The sequence below is a fragment of the Filicampus tigris genome, chromosome 3, assembly GCF_054856515.1.
Source record: "Filicampus tigris isolate MCC_2025a chromosome 3, RoL_Ftig_1.0, whole genome shotgun sequence".
Lineage (NCBI taxonomy): Eukaryota > Metazoa > Chordata > Actinopteri > Syngnathiformes > Syngnathidae > Filicampus > Filicampus tigris.
Window position 1 is genome coordinate 3,096,575 of NC_141219.1, and position 22,921 is coordinate 3,119,495.

At 41.7% G+C, this 22,921-nt stretch overlaps 1 long non-coding RNA gene across 1 annotated transcript in view; it reads left to right on the forward strand.

The window, feature by feature from the left end:
- Positions 1-17,382, forward strand: part of LOC147149584 (uncharacterized) — a 137,663-nt gene extending 120,281 nt beyond the window's left edge. The window contains exon 3 of the long non-coding RNA XR_015086031.1: positions 17,261-17,382. This is a non-coding gene — a long non-coding RNA (uncharacterized LOC147149584). The remainder of the gene's footprint in view (positions 1-17,260) is intronic.
- The last annotated feature ends 5,539 nt before the right edge of the window (positions 17,383-22,921 follow it).

Genomic DNA, 22,921 nt, shown 5'->3' on the forward strand with positions numbered 1-22,921 from the left:
CGAACAGTTTGCCATGGCTGTGATGATTTACCCAGTAACATGTGCCCTTCACAAACAGCCACGCATGCCAGCGCACGTGTGTGTTTGTGTGTGCCTGCCTGACAAAAATACACAGCAGCAGCTGTGGGCCTCGTGTTTGAAGGCCTGCTACTCAACGTGGAGGTACACTGCGACTTGGAGGACGCGTAACCGATGATGGAGGGCGGGCCTCGACTTGTGTGCACAGGTGTCGGCGACAAATGAGATGTTTATCATCATCTCCGGCAGACATTTCCACCCATAGAGCGGTTCCGCTGTCATCTACTGACATCAGGCTGACGAGTTCATTACGGCGGTGGTAACTGGAAGTTCCATTGCCCCTGAAGAGCTACAATGTGTTCCGCCAGAATGGGAGAGAAAAATACCCCCGCGACATCCCAAAAACATGTGCCTTGGTTAAATAGAAGACTAAAATTGCCTATCCAAACAATATCTGTTTGTCTGTATGCGTCCTGCAACTGGCTGGCAACCAGACCAGAGTCTATCCCACCAATGGAGCCCAAAGTCGGTTTAAGTTAATTGAAGACTTTAAACCACGAAAATCAGCATATAATTGATACTGAAATGGATAGGGGGGAGAGGTTTTAAACCCAAAATATTCTACAAAAAACGCTGACATACCTCCCGTATATATTTTCCATGAAACACAGGGGTTTGCTCACTCCGAAAAAGTTAAAACAAAAGCATTTTTTTTTTCAAATATTGACCAAAAATCCACGAATGGTGCTGAGCCACAAGTATTCGGGGGTTCACTATAGTAGAGGAAAAAATGTTTATAATTACCCTGCGGCCCCCAAAGAACAATTTAAAAAAAAAAAAAATTGAATCAATGGTCTATTCAGAGTGGGGTCACCAGCTGCCCATTGCTGAGCTAAACAGTTCTTCAAAACAGCTCACATTTTTATTGTATGAGATAGGCTGCATGTCGGTCATCGTAACACTGAGCCCCCAAACATCCCAATTAAAAAATGTTGGTATCTGCAGCGAGATCCACCCCATCCCATCTTCTCCGCCTTTGCTCCACCCGGTGCATGACCGGGGACAAGAGTCAGCCATGCCAGAACCGGCTGGCCGCAATTTCAAAAGACAGATGGCACGAGCAAATCGATAACCGCACACAACGTCGCCCATTTTGTGAACAGATAAATTTGCTTTGACACAGAATGTGTGGAGTGATTGGGCGACCTGCTCGCTTCCCATCTGAACATCCTCCCTTGCTCTCCCCAGGCGCGCTGTTATTTATGGCACTTGGTCTCTGGTGCTCCTGTGTGCTTTGATGTTTAATTCAAGGACCCACAACCCGGCTGGGAGGAGAGCGTGGGCGTGTTGGGAACTCACCAGTACTCTGGAGCTCAGGAACTCTTGATTTCCTACAAATATGCCCGGTGTTGCTCACCATTTTCCCTTGTCACTGGCGGTTGCGCTTCCATGTGCATGGGAGTAGCCTACTATGCTTTGTTTATTCGCAAAACATGTTTCCATTGCCAAAATTTGCATTTTCCTTTTTTGATATGCTGAAAAATCCACCTCCTAAGTGTAAAAACTTTGTTTTTCAAATTTAGGCCTTTTTTGGAATTTCTAGTGTTTCCATTCAGTTTTATGTTCACAATTCTTGAAAATTAACGGGGTAAAGGTACAAGGGAAAGGTACGGGCCAAAGGTACGGGCTAAAGGTACAAGTGAAAGGTACGGGGAAAGGTACAATGGGAAGTTACGGGGAAAAGGTTTGGGGTAAAGGTACAAGAGAAAGGTACTCGGGAAAGGTCCGGGGTAAAGGTACTAAACTAAAAGGTACAAGGCAAATGTACGGGGGAAGTGTACAACAGAAAGGTACAAGGAACAGTACAGAAGAAAGGTACAAGGGAAAAGTACGGGGTAAAGGTACAAGAGAAATGTATGGGTTGAAGGTACAAGGGAAAGCTACAGGGTAATGGTACAATAGAAAGGTAGAATGGAAATATGCGGGGGGAATGGTTCGGAGTAAGCTACTTGTATTTGTGGACGATACACTATTGCACTATTACCTGCAGGCCTGAAGGTGCTTTCTCACTGAGCGGCGAAAGCTTGTGAAGGTAGCGAATGTTGGATTCGTCAATTTTCTGATGAATGTTGGCGCAAATCATGAGGATGCCTCTGTCATTACATTGAGTGACTTCCAGTGCCGAGATTGATGTTGATATTATGGAAATTAATTGTATGTAACACATAAAATATGACAAAAACTTTATTACTTACAGGTTGGTGCCGGCCAGCCCTTTTCTTCGAATTGCTCTTTGACGAACTACTTCACCACTCTCTTTTGCTATTTGTGTCCTTAAACTCAGCCAAACAGATGTTGTGAAACATGTAGTTCCATTGCCTCCCCTTTTGTGCCTTGCCTAGTGGCGGGTATAAGGTCATCATTGCCCGCCCTGTCCAAAAGCAGTGCTTTAAAGTGAGGCCTTTAGTATCCTCAGCCTCGCTACCTCTTCCACCTTTATCCCCCCCCCCCTTCTCACTTTCTCTTTCTCCTCGGCCAGCTTGCTAAGATTTATTCCCCACTCCATAGCAAGGGGTGAGGTGTTAGCAATTTATGGTTTAATAAGACTTACATAAGTCTTGCAGGTGTGCTTTACGTCCCTCCGCACCCCACAAACAGCGCCCTTTCCCGCCCGAGCCCATTTGTTGAATTTATGGAAGGTCTTTTAGGTTGCTGGCTGATGTAGACGTCGTCTTTCCTGTGCGGTGAACTCGACACAGGGCTCCCCTAGACGTCTAGCCCGGTCGGCCAAATGTTTGTCAGATGGGTTCTAGTTGGGGACGTGTCTACCAAAAGTGGGGGTTGAGAAGTAATGAAAGTACAGGTGCAGGATATATTGTTCATAAAGTAAGGTAATGTCGCTTTTGGTGTTGGCCACCTTTGTTAATGTTAGTGCTGAGATACAAATCAGAGTGACATATAGGCTAAGGTCGGTGGGGTCTGCGAGGGAGTCCCTCTGGATAGGCCGAGCAATGATTTTTCAATCAGAATGGATATGGAAAAGCCCGCGTTGGATTCTGATACACGTGGCCATTGTTAGGCGGAAGACAATGAGACAATGGGGTTAGCCATCTTGGCTAACCCCCACCGCTGTCATGACATGGTGGCTGCACAACAGCTGACGAAAAGCGCCATGACAAGAGGCCCGAATGGAAATAAGTGTTGCCAAATAAACGTTATTGCGATGAAGCCAAGCTCAGGTGTTTGTTTTCTAATAGGCCCGGCAAGGAGAATCAGGAGTAACAACATCCTTTTTGGTATTCCATCGCGGTGTTGTCTTTGAAGGAAAATCTGGTAACTGCTGCTATATGGTGTTTGGGTCACTATCGCAGCTTTTCTGCTGTAGGCGACTGTACCGTACCCACTTCAAAAGAGAACATTGGAAACCAAGCCTCATTGAATGTTTATCCTTGCAAATATCGAGCACTGTGGTAAAGTGGAGACTCTGGAGTTTACAAACAAATTACAAGCACAACATATATAGAAAACCTTGGTATTGGTGGGATGAAGTTGCGACGTCTGCGCGTGATTTTCAGCTGTGGTAGACAGCAGCGCCGGCATGAGTGCGCCCATCGTGTTTGTGTGCTTTACTGTTCAACCACGTTCAATAAACATCTCAAAAGTGCACCGGCAACTGTGGCTCTCGTTCTCCATCTGCAAGGGCATTACACAAACCAAGCAAAGAGTCCAAACCTTAAAAAACATTCATTATAAACTGCAGAATTCCACAATATAGCGGGGAATTGCCACGATAGACTAGTAGACGTGTTACACACAAAACTGTCTGATGGAGCTGAATTGCAATGTAGTGGGGGCAACGATGTATTGTGACTTTGTCGTCGGTGTGAAGGAGGCAACATGAAGGCATCAATAATACAAAAGGCCATTTAACAGTAAACGGCTAAAGTACACAAAGGCAAGCGATCCCTTGGCAACTAGGGAAGTGGCTGGCAGGTTGACATGTGCGATGCCAGCATCTCCACTGGGTGAGTGTCTGTCACGGTCCAAGTCTGTCCTGCTTGATGAGTGAGTGGAAAGGCATCTACATGCGCACGCACACACACAGGACCAGTCGACCAGTCACATTCTGCCACCGACGCCACAGAGGGACTCGCCATTATCATGCAACAATGCAAAAGAAAAGAAAAAAAAAAAAAAAAAAGCTCATTACCATCTTCTAAATATGCATGAATAAAAAGCCTGAATAACCATGGCCAGTTGTCACCTGAAGACTGGCCTTTTACTGTCCAATAAGCAAACATATCCGTCTCTTGGACTGATAGGTCTCATAAAGAGGGGACCGTCTTCCTGCTTTTCCCTGGAGCACTGCAAAGAAAGGGAATTTTGAAATGCTAAGTAAGGAAGCGCGAGGAGGTGTCGGGAGGCGGGAGGGGGTGAATCAGTCATGCTGAGTGACATTTCTAAAATCTGCACATCTTATCCACGTCCAGATATTCTGATGTGACTGTCAGAGGATGTGACACGGCAACCCCACCCCCAACGAATCACGCCGTTTGTGCGACGCTTAGCAGACAACGCACGCAAGTGCCCGCCTCCGGTTAAACGGCGCCGTTAAAGGAATGGCGGCCGGGTGGGAGGAAGGCAGGGAAAGCGGGGTGATCGCGCAGGCAAAGCAAATACGGACTTTTGACATTATTATATATCATTTTAGCATTGCGTTTGTCATAATGGTATAACTTGGACATTACGACCATATCATCCCCATTACTTTATTCTTGTACCATTCGGACTTTATTCTTGTGACATTATGACTTCAGTCTCGTAACACCGCAACTATTATTTTCATATTGTTATGACTATACGAGGTAACTGCATGCTGTACAAATGGGTTAACTTGTCATTACCAAGTAACTCGCAATTGCGCCGGACAACCACTGATGGAATGAAGGTCTTCAGTACTAATGTCAGGGAGGGGCAACTTAAATGCTGGAGGGGGCCACAATTTTTCATTAGTGCTACAGGCGGGCTACACGCACTTCTTAAACAGATGTTTGAAAAACAAAAAGAAATGAAAAAAAGTACATGCATACTGTAGGTGAAAAATACATGCTCTTAATATATTTCATTTTTTGTCATCTTCTTTGTTATGTTTGGTCTGCGCTGGTTTGCGTTTTTATTTTTGTTTTCTCAGTATTTGTCTGTTTCGTCAATGATCGTGTCCACCTGTGGGCATTCCACACCGGAGTGTTAGCCAATCAGCTCCCTCCTACCTTGTGTATCTCGTCCAGGTATTCCGCTGTCAAGTTGTTTTGTTTCCTGCTGTTTCTTTGTTACTTTGTGTTTTGGATTTTTCAAGACTTTGTTTATTCTGTTTTTTTTTTTTTTTTTTTTTTCGCTAATAAATATTTAGTTCAGTACGCCCTGCCTCCATGCATTTGGGTCCTTTACCACGCAACCCTGACAGATGTCGGATCGTTCAATTTTTCAATGCATGCATAAAACATTCACTGTCCAAGCCCAATAACAAAGGGTTTGAGGCAAAGAACAAAATAACCACATCTTATATTGTTTTCTTACCAGTGCACAGGGTTCTTTTGCATAAAAAAAAATACTATTCAAGGACAGCACAAAACTGCAGAACAAGAAAATAACATTAAGTGCAAGAACTCGTTTTGTACATTTGTTCACAAAAATAAACACACTCAAAACTTGGCAATTATTGAGGTGCTGTATTTGTCCTGCATATCATTCTAAATCCACGAAAAAATATTACGCCTACTCATGCTGTAATATAGGGCAGTATAATGGCTAGGTTCAGACCGAATGTGAAATATTGCGACCTGACACCTGTCTCACATGTTTGTTCGCAGGGAGACTACACAGAGGTTGCTTCAATCTCCTTCAACATGAAAATAAAAAAGTTTGAACATCACTAGTCAATCTGGTGATTGGTGGTTGTGTTGAATGCTAAATGCTATCTTGGTTGACAGTTAAGCAGCTGTAAACAAGATAATCCAGATACGCCCACTTCTCGGCTGCCCAATCATTCTCCTGCTCCTTTTTGTCTGCCACTCAAGGAAGCTGGCAGTGTTGTATAGCTCTAGGTCCCACAGACTGCAATGATATTGTCCCATCTTATTTATATTACACCATGTCGTATGTGTGTGTCTGTCACATATTTGCAGATTTTTTTCCTAATTTTTTCGTAAATTTGGATTTTTGTGACTGCTTTCTTTTTACGGTATTATGACTCATTGCGCCACTTCTTTTTTCGTTTTTTTTGGCTTTGACACTTGTATAGTGCTAAGCTTTGTCTTAAAATAACTAATTGGGTCAATTAGGATTTTGGACTAATGCAATTGGGTGTGCCTCCTTTTTGATAAACATTCAAAATAATGATAAACCATTCAAACTCCAATTAATTAATAAAAGTGCATAATTTGCTAGAAGGCATCTTGTTCAAACAAATTCAAAAGGAGACATTTTCCATCATTAGTCGTTGTCCTGCCTGCAAAGGTTCTTGGCAGCATCATTGCTCTCATCAGAAATTCACTTAAGCAGAATTGACTGGATAACAAGAAGAGCGATGCAAGCATATCAAACGCATCGGGCAGCGCCATCATTGTGAACTCTTGTCAAAAGCTTTGATGTGCCCAGCTCACGGTAGAAGAAGAAGAAGAAGAAGAAGAGAGAGGAAAAATCTCAGCTCAATTTAAGTCTCATCCAAAGAGCTTACAACTGTAATTAAATCATTAAATTCTTGTCTACGCTTCACAGAGCGTAGAGAAATTAACTTCCCACCAACCTCATTTTCTATTTGAACATGAAATAATGATTTTCTGCCAGTCTAATTACAAAGCCAACATCTGATCAAGCCCGCATCCAGAGGGGATTATCACATGCGCCAGTATTAGACCTCATTACCAGGCTGAGTGCAGAATTATTACATCTTGTAATTGGATGGTGAGATTTATATACAGATCAGGCCGCTTTCTGTAAGATTGTAATTACAAGCTTCGTTGGTTAGCTACTTATCAGAACTTTGCAGGAAAACAAAACAAATGGCTGAGCGAAATGAGCATGTCATTAACCTGTAACCCCGGCGTGGGGGAAGAAGTGGTGTTAACGCTCGTGTCTGCATTAAGGGAAATGGGTTCATCCATTTCGCTGCCCCGCCTGTGATGGCTGAGCAAAACAGTCTGTTTCATTTATTTAACCTGGGTAATCTGTGTGGGTAGAAAACACATGCGCTCACGCTGAAAAAAGGAGAGAGACAGAAGGCTGGGAGAGGGAGAGAGTGGGGAAAAAAAGGCTATAAATGAGCTGTCTCTTCTGCCAGGATGGGCTCAATGTTTCTATTACTTAAGGCTAACAGGCTGTGAAGCAATCCATTCTGCGAGGCTGCGAGCTGCCTATTTCACCTGCCTGGGAGGGAGAAGGGGGCCATCGATCCACGAAGCCCCTGCCAGCTCCTGCCTGCGAGGCTCGGTTGCATCGCTAAAACAAAATCGAGGGGGTCATAGTCAGCAGGGGGCTAACATAACATAAACAAAGTCGGAGTAGTCAATGGCGTGCAGTGCTGCGGAGTTGTTGTTGTTATGTGAGAAAAGTCAAGTAAAGGCGTAATGCGCTGAAAAGTTGTCATTGGTGGGCTGTCATGCGGTGTGCGCTCCTGCCAAGCGTGATGGTCAAGACCAGCCCGGAAATACACCAGCTGTTCGAGACATATTTGACCAAAATTCCTGATGGCAACCCCGTTCCTGCGTCCACCACTCACATCCATAGAGCGCCGATTTGTCTGCCTGTGTCTTGATCAATTAGACCAAAATTGTGTTAGACCGCCAATGCCTCGAATTAGACCCGCCTTTTGCAAGTCTAAAATCGAGCCTACTTTTTGTAACCAAATTTGCAGATGCGCCGGGGGCCGAGGAAGAAACTCCCAGTGAGACGTAGCGCGGCTACCAAATTCGCAAACATGCCAAACTAAAACATTGTCCCCGCACGAAAATGTGCCCACTTTTACACCAAGTGCAAACTACTTTGTCACCAATTTATCAGGCGCATCAGGGGCAAGGCTGCTTTGTGTGACGGCACGCCCAGATGAGTGAAACACCGCCCCAAACATGGTAGACTAGACTTGCGCTGGCACAAAAATGAAGTTACGCCAGTTTTTATACACCGAGCGCACGGGTACCAGTTTACCAAAAAAGGGCCCGTAAATTTACAGTACGTGAATAAAGTGGTGTTATTATTTGGACAAAGTTGGGATGTTATGCGAGTAATATTGATATGAGTAAAGCCATAATGTTGGGTGAATAAAGCCATAATATTATGGAAATAAAGTTGTAATGTTAAATCAGTAAAGTCATAATTTTGCATGAATAAAGTCATAATATTGCATGACGAAAGTTGTGATCTATGTGAGTGAAGTCGCATATCGTGTTTGGGAATCAGACCAGGCTGAAAGTAGACTAAACTTTAGACCAGTTGAAAGCAGGTCCAAGTTGTGGCGCAGGTGGTGTAACGCAATTCTGGATGGTCTAATCGAGGTGCAGGCAGACAAATGTTGAGCTCGGTGGACGTGTGTGGTAGATGTCATCGTATTTCATTCGCAAATATGGCAACTGCATGGGACAATCCCTCAGAATGATTGTTAAAGTCAAGTAATTGAATTTATTGTTCTTAATGTCATCTTTAATACATTCTTTTAAAAGTCACCCCCCTGGCCGCAGCATAGTTATGGGTGGGGGGAAGAGGGTTGAGACCTTTCAACTTTTTCGTAACTTCGTTAGGTTATAAGGCAACAACTTGATCCTGATAATATTCATTCGTCACTTTATTCTTAACATACTTAACATTAACTCTTGATATGCTACAACTTTATGCTCGTAATATTCCCACACAAGTGAAAGTTTAGTCAGATTCACCAACGGACGGCCGTTTAAAGTTAGAAGCGGACCGGCCTATGGATGGGTGCTATTTTTTTCCTCCTGAAAAAAAAAGCAAATGACGAACGGAAGGGTAGCCACCCTGCAGATGGATGACAAATAACGGATGCTCAATTTTCAGTAAAATGCCGAACTCTGATTACAATTTCAATCTTGTAATATTACTTCAGTCTTGTGATACGATGACTTTTTTTCTCGAAAAAAAAATGTGAGCCGACTAACCAATAACATAAACGGGCAAGTGATCAATGACGAGGGCAAGTAGGGTTGATCCGAAGTGAGGAGAGAAAATAAAAATTGTTCAATTACAGTACAAACACGTTTTTTTTTCCTTGCCCTCTCCCCCATCCTTTTATTTTTTTAAAGAAGTGATTTTGCAGTGCAAATCAATGTTGGCAGGTCAGGCTGCCCGCTACTAATCTTGGCATTACAAGTCGCCAATCAGAAGCGCTCAGGTAATGGAGTTGTTATTGAACTTCATAGTCCGGATTAGATTCTCGCTTGGAGATCAATGCCACGGCGAGATGAGACTGATAAAGTCTTGATAGCAATCTGAATCCCCGCAAGCCTCTGAGTGAAGCATGCTAAGGCTCCAAAAGCGTAGGCGGGGGGGGGGGGGGGGAGCAGGGGGAGGGGGGGAATCTGGACACGTCGTTGCCCCCCACACTTACAAAGAAATGGAAACAACATCGCATCGAAAGTCTTATTTTCTCACCTGGACAACGACTGCAATTTGGACAACATCCTTGCAGGCTCAACCGACGTCACCAGTATTAATTGCTGCTTGTATTTTTCTATTATAAATGAATATACATCAGAAATAAATGAAAACATATTCTTTGAATTCACTTTTACATTTGGAGCATATAAGACAAAACAAAAAAACAATCGTAAAACATACAATTCTAAATTATCATCATCGGCGTCATAATCATAAAGTAATAGTAAAATTAATTCTCAATATGATCAGCAAAGAAAGAAGGTACCTCGTTCAGTACCACATATGCAACCAATTTTAAATGCTGTATTATTCATTTTTACACTTTTTAAAAAATTGTTATTTTTGTTATTGAAATAATCATTTTGAGCGTTGTTATTCTTTTCTTTGTCTGCTCTTTTATGTTAGCACCCACATTTGATGGGCCTAAAGAAAAGTATGATATAGTTGCGCTTATCATTGGACGCTGATTACGATCTTCACATGCCTCGTGGGATACGTTGCGGCCATCGGCCACCTGGTACACCTTCACATTATATTGGATTGTAGTTGCTCAATGTATGTATTTATTTCACACGCCGGGGTCAGCGCTTGTACACCACAATAATAAAAATACCTCTCTAATAGTGTCAATCGAAACGGTAAAGGACAAATTATTGATGCTCATATGTTGGATCCAAGTGTAGAAATGATAATAAGGAGCTAATCTATTTTAACGTATTTTCTTCTAGTAGGAACAACACTGCTGGGTGACTCCAAACAAGTTGGCGATAAGAGGAGGGAGAGTTAATGAATGTGCTTTTATCTTAATGAGGAGACTTTTAATCCACACGTTTCTCTCTAATAGGATTATTGATAGACGCATCTTTGGTTGTTCTTCTACTCCTTATATCTATTAGCATATTGGCCATTGCTGCATCTGCCTGGAGGATTAGCAACATTACATTTCGTAACTACAGTATATGCAGTAGCTGTTGTTTGTTTCCGCTCCAGTGGTTGCTAACTATATATTCCAGCGGCTCAACCTCACCATTTAGCACTAACCCAGCCGGGCCAACAAAAACGGCGCTGGCTCGATGGCGGATCAATGCGGCCGGCGAATCCATCACGCCGTATTTTCTTTCTCCAAATATTTAATTAAACACGGTGGCAAATAACTGCACGATTTATTGTTTGATGCTAAGAGCATTAGTGATTTTTTTTTTTTTTTTTCCCCCCTCTTCTTCCGCCTTCCCGAATGCCTTGGTGCTCCGGAGAGTCTTAAAGGGACCAAGGGAATAGCATGCAGACACTTTTCCAATACATAATCATGTGTGTATATATACATGAATATATACTCCCCTGCCTGGTGTTCCTAATCCACTGCTGCTCTGGGGGGGCTCATTTCATTAGGCGAAGGCCGGCATGGCTGACAGGCTATGAGGCCTTTTTAATATATGCTCTAATGGCTATCCAATACCGGGAAAACGCTGCTGATGAGCGATGTGCTTAGACTGTAACTCCGCTAATGCGTATAAGAGACTCACTGCTCAGCCTTCGGGTGTTCATAGGCAATGCAGCGACACCCTAATCAGTCCATTTTATGGCCATTTTGATGTGATGGTTTTTTTTAAACAAGTATCTCCATTGGTCCTGAAAACATGTACAGCAGAGAGAGGCGTGACTCATTGAAGACTGAGGTCGGCTGTGGAGTTTTCTTGAGACTTGTGAATGTCATGCAAAGTAGAAATCCATTGCAGGGGATTTTAAGGTGGTCTCCAAGTGCCCACTTTGCACAGCCGACTTGACATCATCCGCAAGTCAAGATCTTCTCGCAGTTCCTGATAAATGTACGCGCCGATCTCCAGCCAGTCCGTTATGCTTCTGCTGTGTAGACCACGGCTCAGGTGGGCTGTGTTCAGTCCCACAACGGCGCAAACGGCCATTTCTAACTGCGCCCATCAATGAAAGTGCCAAAAAACGTGCAGTTAGCTTTGCGCTAGACGTGCGCCGGGCACGAAAATTGGTCGCTGAAAATGAAAAAGTCTACTTTATAATGATTTTGCCTTTTTAACCTAAAAATGTTTAAATGTCACTGAAAAATGGAAAATTGCTTATCAATACCATGTTTTAACAAGTGCTTTGACTCATAAGATGGTAATGACAAAAACATCTGCTTCATGATGATTTTTATCTTTTACAGAATGGGAAAAAAACCAAACAAAAAAACAAACGTAACTGAAATTGTTCCATGACAACATGTTTTAACAGGTTTCTCAAGTGGCCTTGATAGCTGGCCTTTCAAAACTTCAGATCACATATTCCCTCTTCATTTGTATTGAAGACAAGTGAAGACAAAAATGGCCAATCGTCACATTGTTAAATAAAAACCTAAAAAGAATTTAGAGATTTCACCGCTTTCATTTTACACATATGTCCTTGTTCCAACATTCTTGCAAGTCATTTCATCTCATTAGATTTTGAATGTATTAAACATGTTTTTCTTTCTCTTCAAACAATGCTCCAATGTGACATTTTTCTTGCTCTTTAAATAAACCACTAACGTGACATACGTTGTTGTCGGACAGCGGCGATATGTATTGATTTGCGTATAATCTAGTATCACCAGAAGGACCCTGAAATCATCTCAAGGCTTGGAGAGAAAATGTCAGATGAGTGGTTCTCAACGGGTAAAAAAAAAAAAAAAAAAAAAAAAAAAAAAAAACAGATACCAAAAGATAAGCAGATATTCACACAGCGAAATGGGTTCTGGCCGGGGCCCCACTGAGGCTTGATAAGAGTGGGCGTGGGGTGATGATGAGGCCCACTCATGGATGCATTGTTCTCCTAAAGGAGGCGGATCTCCTGTGCGTTTGGCGGTAATGAAGCAGGGATTGAGGAGCAGAGAGAGGGTAATCATTATTGGCTGTGACAGCAGTGACCTGACAGCTGGGTCCAGTCGTGCTCCAGTGCTTGTTGGACAACACGCACACGTCTGTAAGCGCATGTGTTTTTGCGCGAGTGTGTGTGTGCTTGCGCTTCGATATACCCCAAACGAGACAAAAAGGCTCGTTTGTTGTGGATTGTTGGCCTACATTGGAAGCTCTTGTGTCCACTGCAGCCTAAAATTGGAAAGTATTTGACTGATTGAACAACATAGTGACAACATAGCTGCTGTCGGAGTCGTATTTGAAAGTGGGCACTAGAACTACAAGAATGATTTACCTTCTGTATTTATCAGATGTCAGCACAGGCGGACTATTTGGCGCTGGGGATTTCAAGGTGATGGTTAATTTGGCTCTGCCTTGCACTGGAAAAAGTTTTTGTTGAATTTACTCGGCAAGTGGTTGCAAAGAATAAAATCATAGGGATCCAGGTACATTTTTTGGAAGTAGAAGTATAGTCTACTTTAAAAAAAATGTACCTGGATCCAGATGATTCTATTTTGTGCAGCAACTTGATGAAATAAAATAGAGTAAATTCAACACTATTTTTTTTTTTTTTTTTAAGTGTGTGACTGGAAGATTGCCGTAGAGTTTGTTAAGGTTTTTGGATTGGGGCTAGGTCCAACAAATATATTGCTCTTAACCTTTGGGGCTCTTGAAAAATAATCCTACTTATGATCTCGTGAAAATGTATAAGGGAATCAAATGAAAAAGCTTTAAAAAAAAGTCAATGGGTAGCAGACCCTATGGGTCTCTACTGGAGCAAAACTAATTTTAAAACAGCATCAATGTTTGTTTTAAAAAATGCACATCGTAAAAGTGTGATGAATACATAATAAAATCATCTGGATTGAGATACATTTGTAAGATGTATAGTCCACTTGAAAAATGCATCAGGGGCCAGATTTCATTTTATTTTTTTATTTTTAACAAGTGAAATCAACACCATTTTATCAGTGTAGGATTCACTGTAATGGATATAGTTGTGTAGTAAAGAAGCAATTCCCATTACAAACTTCAAATTAAGAAAACAAAGTGATGTTACGATACGTTAAGTCTTGTTAAAGATCCCCGTTTTTTAGCATTTTGTATTGTCACAAAAGTGTGTAAAAAGTGAACCATTGTTAATAGTAACATGTAAAAACAGGCTTCCTCTTGTTTGGGTGGTGCAAAAAAAAATCCCCAGAAAAGCAAAGCACGTGTAGAGATCATTTTTAGATAATCCAAATTAGTGTTTTTTTTAATCAATTAATTAACTTGTTTTTGATTCCACTCATTTTCATGTGAAATCTTACTAAATCCTAATTCTTTTATTTTAACTATTCATTCATTGACGTTACGACTTTGGATATGGAGAGGAACCCTCGCTCAATATATGAAAATGTTTTTTTTTCCATGCTTGTCATTTCAGACCCTCTTATACCGAAACGTTTGAAAAAAATATAAATAAATTCCTGCGATTGAATGGCTGGACTGTGAAAAGACAAATAAATGTGTCTTTGGGATTGAATGAGTTAAAAAACACATCCACGGTGTGCTCAGTGCTCGCCACTGCCATCATAATTTTTAGTCTTTATCAAAGCTTCCCCGCTTAGCTACAAGTGTTTGTTCATAACAGTCGCCTCTGACCTCAGCCCCGAGGCATGCGGGGCCACTCAATGGGGCTGATTAGAAAACACCAGTGAGCCCCCACAACATGACAACGGCATCAGGGAACTTTCAGTGCCAGGTTCTTTACTTTCAAATATCTCCAGAAATGACCTCATCAGCCAGGAAGACGCAAAATGAAATGATTCATATGGAATTTATTGACCAAGAACCGTGAGATAATGCTTACTTGCTGCTGTAATATATGACAGTCTTTCACAAACTCATTAGCCGCACACCTCCTTTTACTATCTGAGAGTTGCTGCACCCTCTACCCTTCGTATCACCTCAAAAAAAGGCTAGTACAAAGCCACAAAAAAAGGCTAGTACAAAGCCACGTTCCCCTTTCAACATCCCAGCAAAGTTGGTGCACCCCTTTTCTTCTGAACACCCCCCCCCCCAAAAAAAGTTGGAACAGCTTTAAATGCAGTCATGCAACCTTTCAGCATCCCGAAGAGTTTGAGCACCCCCTGTACCACATAGGCACCCTTAAAAAAAAGTCAGAAAAGCTTTGATATCAGTCTTTTTTCAAACTTTTTAAGTCATTCACCCTGTTCAAGATCCTGACAGAGTTGACGCACCCCCTCTTCACTGCGCACACCCTCAGAAAAAGTCAGAAAACCTTTCATAACAGCCTTTTTTCAAACTTTGTAAGTCATTCACCCTATTCAAGACTCTGAGAGAGTTGACGCACCCCCTCTTCTCTGCGCACACCCTCAGAAAAAGCCAGAAAAGCATTTAGAGCAAAATTTCTATGCCGTGGATTCTCAGTGTGCTACGTGTAGCTCTCGTGGTACGCAGGCTCCATCTAGTGGTACGCGAAAGAATCACTGCCTAAGTACATTTCAGTTGTGTTGAACTTTGAAGCACAATCCACTCGCAATTAATTATTAAGAATTGTAGGGTTTTGAACGTGTATTTCAGTACAATTTGAAGTGCTATATATATATATATATATATATATATATATATATATATATATATATATATACAATACATTTAAAACTTCGTAGGCATTTTTTTTTTCATGTATTTAAGTGCCACGAAACTCTCTCCCACTTTATACGACTTTATTTCCTTGAAACTTTTTAAGCCTCTTCAACATCAAGACAGAGAGAGTGCACCCACTCACCGCCACGCCCACCCTCATAACTCAGAAATGTTATCGCACCCCCCATGTTTAGGAATCCCTGGTATACAACATCAAGTCTTCCAACCAGACAGGACGGCATAAGTCCTAAAACCTGCCATCATCAAATTTCCTTTTCCAGATGTCATTATGTCTCCTATAACATTTAATGTTTGATTATCATCGCTGACGACAGTAGTACAGGGCTTACAAGGCTTTTGTCCTTTGTGACTTCATCTCGTACCCCCTGCAAGGTCCGTGGCAGAAGATAAGGAAGCTACGCTTGGCTGTGTTGGTACAGCTGCCTCCTCCTCACCAGACTCCAACCAGCAGCAGCAACAGCTGGAAAGACAGAGGAGACTTTGTCTGCTGGCCCGCTAAGCCAACGTAGCTGGGAAAGCAACCGATGTCTAGACCCTGGCCTGAGCGTTAGGCTACCGTTGGCTCATCCTGACGTAAAATGGACAATAGACAAACGGGCTCCGTGAAGGAATTGGATCAGTTGTTGCATTTGCACATTTCATGGATAACCACCGAATCTCGTCTCATCTAATTCTTGACTTACTACTTCTGGCTGAATAACTCACTAAAGTCAGAAAAGTGATCTAGTGTGATCCAACAATAAGAGCGCAGGCTGGGTCCGTTTGAACACTGTGTCGCTAACAAAATGAGCAGCACCTGATCTGTTTCTCTGACGAGCCCTTACCACATGTTGCGAATGAGTTCCCTGCATAATATTAAAGATGCTATTATACAATGTGTCGGCCAGGACTTGGGGCAGCAAGCTCGCCTATTCAGGTTGCTACCTTGCTATGCGTTAGCCGACCAAATTACTAGCATGCTAACATGCTAGTATTTGACCAAATCTCATTTGAAATCGTACCTGAATTCACAATATGATGTACTGTAAAAACTCCAATCATACTCTGCACTTTCTTCACTCAAGTTTTGATCTCACTATATCTTCGCATACCAACAGCTAGCATATTAGCATTTGATCAATTCTCATTAGAAGTCGTACCCGACTAGAGGACAAGATGTAAACCTGCGTGGTTTTTGTACCTAGGAATGTTCACATCTTCCTACATAGAAAAGACCTGTGCATTCAATATAGGTATTGCTAATAGCTGATTCGGCTTTTAGTGTCATTGTTATTGGCAACCCGAGAGCAGACGTACTAATTACACTCATCGGAATGAAAGGAAACTAGGCTTGTCTCCCCCCCCCTCCTCGCCCCTCCTCGCCCTCCCGCTGTCACCTCTCAGCTTGGCAGCATCGAGGCGGCATGCATTTTAATTTGCCCCCATCCCACCCTCCGAAGTTACTTATTTCATTATCGATCATGCGTAATGCCCAATCAATGTTCATCTTGTTACGTGGGCCGTCGCCGTGTAATACAGTGATAGCGGGGCCCGCAGACTTATTCTCCGTCTTTACAAAGTGACTTTACCGTAAAATCGATGCGCGGTGCCGCCGATGAAGGTAAAGTGAGGCGGGACAACGCGGGCCGAGAGGAAACAAACCAAAACAATAACAATAAGCGTCACTTGAAGGTAACGATTTATGGATCCGTGATTTCAAGTGTGCCACAGGCTGTGGTATTGTTGTTTTTGCATGCCACACGCAAGGCTTGCAAATGATTTTTTATCAATGCAATGCTACAAAGTATAACATTTGGAGAAAGGTGAAATGTTGTTGGGGGGCACACAATTTAAACCAGTTCCCAAGTGTCCTTGTCTTTGGTATGTGTCAAAATACACCAAGGACCAAGAAATACAGTACAAAAAACCCTGCCTAGTTGCAAATTCACTTTTGTTTTTTGGAGGCAAAACCTCTCAATCTTACCTATTACCATTTTTCTGTACTCTTTCTACAGTGCTCTAAGATGCCATAAGATGACGCCAAAGCCCTGTCTTTACAGAAATTGGTATCAAAGACGTATGTCAAGTCAAGAATGAGAGAATAGCTTTGTATGTTGCCATGGAGCAAAGTTTAGCCTGGGTCGACAACTCTTTGAGCACTGTTGATGTGAAATGCTCATCAATGGGACTCCTAAATGGGTGAGTCAGCGATGGAAATTGTGTCGATTATATGTGTGTTTTGGTTTTTTTTTAAACATTAACAATGCCCAGCAGATGGCAGCATCGGGTCTCTTTTGGATGAGCTCACCTTGTGTCGATGGACCGTTTTCTAATTCTACTTTCCTCAGTTCGTGAAAACGTTCAATTATTGTCCGCCGGTGCTGACAACTCTGTTTTGTAGAAGCAGCATCCGCTTTTGATCGAGGGGAGAGAAAACTCAAAAATCTTCCGCCCCCCCCTAGTCGACAAAATACTTTTCAGGTCTGACCCTCTCTCCACCCCCATACACTGCTGACCCAATGGCAAGTCCAGCTTTTGTTACAAACACAACCAGGGGGCGGAGCCTGTGTTTTGCGCTAGAGGCGGAAGACAAGTCAAAAATGTGTTTTTAAAATAAAATGTTCTGTGCGGTCCCACGAATCTAAACAGGATTTTCTGATTAATATTTGTGGAATAAGAATTAAGCAACAAATTGCACCCGTTTTTATGCATCTCAGGTGTCGGCCATTTTGCCACTTGCTGTCGACTGAAAATGACATCAGAGTTGCTCAGGGCTCCGGTAACGACCGTTGACAGCTTAGCTTGCCAACGTGACCAAACTCAGAAAACCGGTGAGCCATGATTGGTCGTTACCTTAAACTGAGCTACCGTGATGTCATTTTCAAGTGGCAAGCAAAATGGCCGCCCGGTGATATGGATAAAAACGGGTGGATTTTGCTGCTTAATTCATATCCCACAAACACACTAGTAATCAGAATGCCGTGTTTGGAAAAGTAGGGAGTGTGAATAATATGTGGAACATATTATTGTAAAATAATTTTGGACTTCTCGCCAGCACGCGTACTGCGCTGAAAAGTGGGCTGGATTTCACTTGCGATTTCGTAATAAGTCCCATTTATTTACAAATAAAACATACAAATATTTTGCTATCATGTGAACTCATGTCGAAATCGTGAGCGAAATGTCTGAATGTCGAAACTTGTATCTGGAGTCTTTTCTGTGCCACAAATGCAAATCAAAATTAGCAAGCAGTTTAATATGCATGATTGGTTAGTGCAATGTTAATTAAAAGGGGAGGGGGGGAAAAAAAAAACGACTCCCGTCTTAATAAATCCTGAAAGTAAAGACAAAATAACTTTAAATGCGTTTTCAAAGTACACTTGCTTCCGTCGCCGAGAACAATTAATTTATGACTAATTCATTTATTGGCTTAAGCTCCAATGTGCTTTGAACACAGCGAGATTCATTGGGGCTTTATTTGGGCCTAATGGGACACCCGTTTGAAATCCGTCATGTGGACTTTTTAGATTACACAATGAGAGAATTTTCTCCTATTTCTACTTAGGATGAAATGTGTCATTGTATATGAATTAGCTGACGTTTATGATTTCTGTGTGTTAGGCCAACAAAAAAAAAATGCAATTTTATGTCCTGCGGTGAAGAATGAAAATACTAATGGTGAACTTTGCTTGCACTTGTGTCCGTTGTAAAAGAACAACAAACATGAAAGCTCATCGAGATCTCACACTCATCTCACAATATTATGACAGCTTTATTTAGTCTTGTTAAATGACTTTTTTTCATCATGAAATTAGCAGTTTTTGGACCTGATATCACAGCTTTTTTTGTGGAACTACACCTTTATTCTGTAAAAGTGCAGAATGTTCTTTGAAAATTGGCTTTTTTTTTTTTTTTTTACTTTATTCTTGTAATATTCCGACTTTGTTTAGTCAAAGTATACCAATACTCTCACAATCTGGAGTTTCTCGTCAAATTAAATTATTTTTCAAGTGAAAATTGCATTTCATTCGGTGATGTGACCTTTCCTCGTGAAACTACCGTTTTTTTAAATTTCATGATTATTGTTTAAGGTCAGAATTTGATGTATAGTGTATTTTTGGTGGAGACGCAACGTCTTCATTCTTATGAAATGATGACTTTCATCACGTGTTCATTCTGGTAATATTCGTACTTTTTTTGCGTAAAATTACAACTTCATTTTGACTTTATTTTTGTAAAGGTTCAACTTTATTTTCACATCTTCTTGGCAAAAAAGGACAACTTGTTTAAAATTGACTTTTTGTCAGGAACTGAGGGATATTTTGCTTGTTACAACTTTGTTCTTGAAAGAATTTTCATGAAAGTTTGACTTTGACTGATTCTCATAACCGAATGACTTTTAGCGTGAAATTACAATTTTGTCAGCAGTACCTTATAATAATAAATAATAGACGTTAATTGTAAGTTATTCTCGTGAAAGTTGGACTGCTTTTGTAAAATGTTGCCTTTTTACAAATACATATAATATCTTCTTGTATACTTACAACTTTTCTTTGCGGCAGTTCAACTTCATTCTTGTCATTTTTTTCTTGTGAAATGACACAAAACGTATATCATCGTAAATTACATTTTTTTTTAATCCTAAAAGTTTATTTACTTCACTTTATTCTTCTTCAATTACAACTCTAAACATATAAATTGTGACCATTTCCTCATGTTACGACTTTTTCTCAATCTCACAACATTCGGACTGTATACATAAAGTAACCACCTATCCCAAAACGCACATAACTCATAAAACTCATAAAAAAGTTTCATTCTCATCCATGTATGCTTGTATGTAATGTCTTGTATTTTCTTTTGCTCTTCGTTTCAGGTGGCCCTAAAACTTCAACTCTCATGTAATCCAAATAAAAAGCGCGCGTGTTGCATCAGAAGCCACAGCGCACGTTTTTTTCTGGAGTGTGGAAATGGTGTCATGTGCATAATTACCATCTAAGATGTCACAGCGCTCCAGTATGCGTGTCCTCTTTCTTTTTCTTTTAACTGTGCGCGTGCGCGTGTGTTTGTGCGTGTGTTTGAGGGGCGGAGTGTGCTGCTTTTGTCGACTTAATGCTTTTATGGCGAAGCCACTTTCCCGAATGGGTGTGAAAGTGTTAAGTTAGTGAGTGGTGTGTTTGATTGGAGATAGTAAATCACTGCGTGAGCGCGTGCGCGTGTGCGAGAGAAAAGGTCTGGGTTTGGGAGGGGGCTCGTGGTTGGGGTCGTGGTTGTGGTTCCATGGTTCCAGAGGAGGGGGTGGGAGACTGTGTTCATCCGGTTTAGGAGCGCTGCTTGGCGGGCAGCCCTAGTCGGACACCTCGCTGAACTCCTCGCTCTGAACCGCCGTCGCGCGCATCTCTCTCTCTCTCTCTCTCTCTCTCTCTCTCTCTCTCTCTCTCTCGCTCTCTCCCTCTCTCTCTCTCTCTCTCTCTCTCTCTCTCTCTCTCTCTCTCTCTCTCTCTCTCGCTCTCTCCCTCTCTCTCTCTCTCTCTCTCTCTCTCTCTCTCTCTCTCTCGCTCTCTCGCTCTCTCGCTCTCTCGCTCTCTCGCTCTCTCGCTCTCTCTCTCGCTCTGTCTCTCTCTCTCTCTCTCTCTCTCTCTCTCTCTCTCTCTCTCTCTCTCACCCCCCACCCTTTGTGCCATCGACTTCTATGTATGTGATTACCATTCTGGTCGAGTGGCACCAGCAAACCGCTGTAATTAATAACCCCGTAATCCGGGTTGCATGGTACACACGCGCGTGCACATACACGCACGCGGGCTTTACGTACGTTTTTACATGGGGCAAAAAAAAAAAAAGAAAGGAAATTATAGTTGCTATCATCCCTCCTTGACATGCAATGATCTGCCGCTCCCCCAAAGAAGATTAAAAACATATTACTAAAAAAATGAGATGTTGTAATAATAATAATAATAATAACAATATTGCATTAAGACTTTGAGCAGTATTCAAATAAAAAGGGGGTGATTGGAGTAATCTGTCTAAAAGAAAACAGATGCTTCCCTTCCTATCGCCCCTCTCCCTCCTTCTCCTAACACACTTTTCTATATTGCTTCGTGGAATTTTAATTTTTGAGCGCCTTGTTTGCCAGGGAAATCGTCTTATTGACACGAAAAGTTCCAATTGTGGCGGGGATTTATTTGTGCTGGATTATGATACGTGTTTCTTTTCAAGAACATTTATCATTACACTTAACATTATTAGATTTTTTTTTTAAGTTTCCCCTCTCTCAATACACATTTCATGTGCGGGTGTGTGTGGGTGCGGGTGTGTGTGTGTGTGTGTGTGTGCGTGCGTGTGTTTCAATCCACGTTTCCACTCGAAGTGTTAATGATCATCACCGGCTTGCTCTCTCATGTCTTAAGAATCTATCTGCTGTATATTCCCCCCCCCCCCCCCGCCCACCTTCAACTGCAAGAATGATTTAAAGACCCACTCCAACACCCCCTGCGAAAAGTGTCGGAAATGTCACTTAGTTGGGGGGGGGGGGTGTCTTTGATTTAAAAAAAAAAAAAGGGGGGGGGGGTGTACCACACGGCAACTTGTTCCCAAAGACGTTAATCAATTATTGTTATTGATGCGTGTCATTTGAGTCTGAGAGGGAGAAGTCTGTTGGAATTTAAGGCCAAAAAAACAGAGCAATGCTCTTTTTTTTTTAATTGTGTTTTTGGAATTACTGTGTAAATTATTTTTTGGTCACTTATATAATTATTTTAAACTAAGTTAAATGGAGGAATGCCGTATTTAGCAAATATAGAAGAGAGCACTCTTCATATAACGTATTCATTCATAGTTGATTTCATTGTTTTTATTTATTGTGCAAGAAAAGCGCTATATAAGTGAGGGCCCATTTAACATTTACCATAGTGACAAGTGGGTGTTTGTCAGAGTTGCCAACTCGTGATGACTGGTATCTGAAAAATCATCATTTTATATTATTTAATTCATATTATATGAAAGTGTTTCATTAAAACCAGCGTCAATAACGCCTGGGTGCTAGTTGAAGTGTCAAGAAAGATTTGATTTGGAGTATTATCTTTTAGACGCAAATTCAAAGTACATTCATTCATTCATAACATGCACGTGGAGTGTCAAATCGTGTACAGTGTTTGTTGTTTTCTGCATATTACGGGAAAATATTACATTTATTTATTTAGTTAAAATATTTTCAATAGAGACTAATTGCAGCTCACACGCTGCCCCCCCCCCCCCCCACACACACACACGCTACGTGCTTATAAGTACATGCATTCGTGTGTTTCAATGATTGTTGCTCTATAAAAGTTTTTAGTACAATCTTTTTTATTATTATTTTTTTTTTTACCTTTTATAAGGACATACACTATCATCATTTACATTTGCAGGTTGTGACATACGTGAATACATTAGCCAAAAGAATTGGTGGACGACTGCTCCTGCAGATAAATGAGATTGAAGAGTGTATTCAAGTAGGACAGTGCATTTATCCAAGTAGAAGGAGGGAGGAAAGCGGAGAGAGAGACAGAGAGAGAGAGAGAGGGAGAGAGAGAGCGAGAGAGCGAGAGAGAGAGAGAGAGAGAGAGAGAGAGAGGGGGGTGAGATTTGAGGAAAGGGGCGTGGTTTCCAAAGGACTAGAAATGTCAATCTGAGCAAGG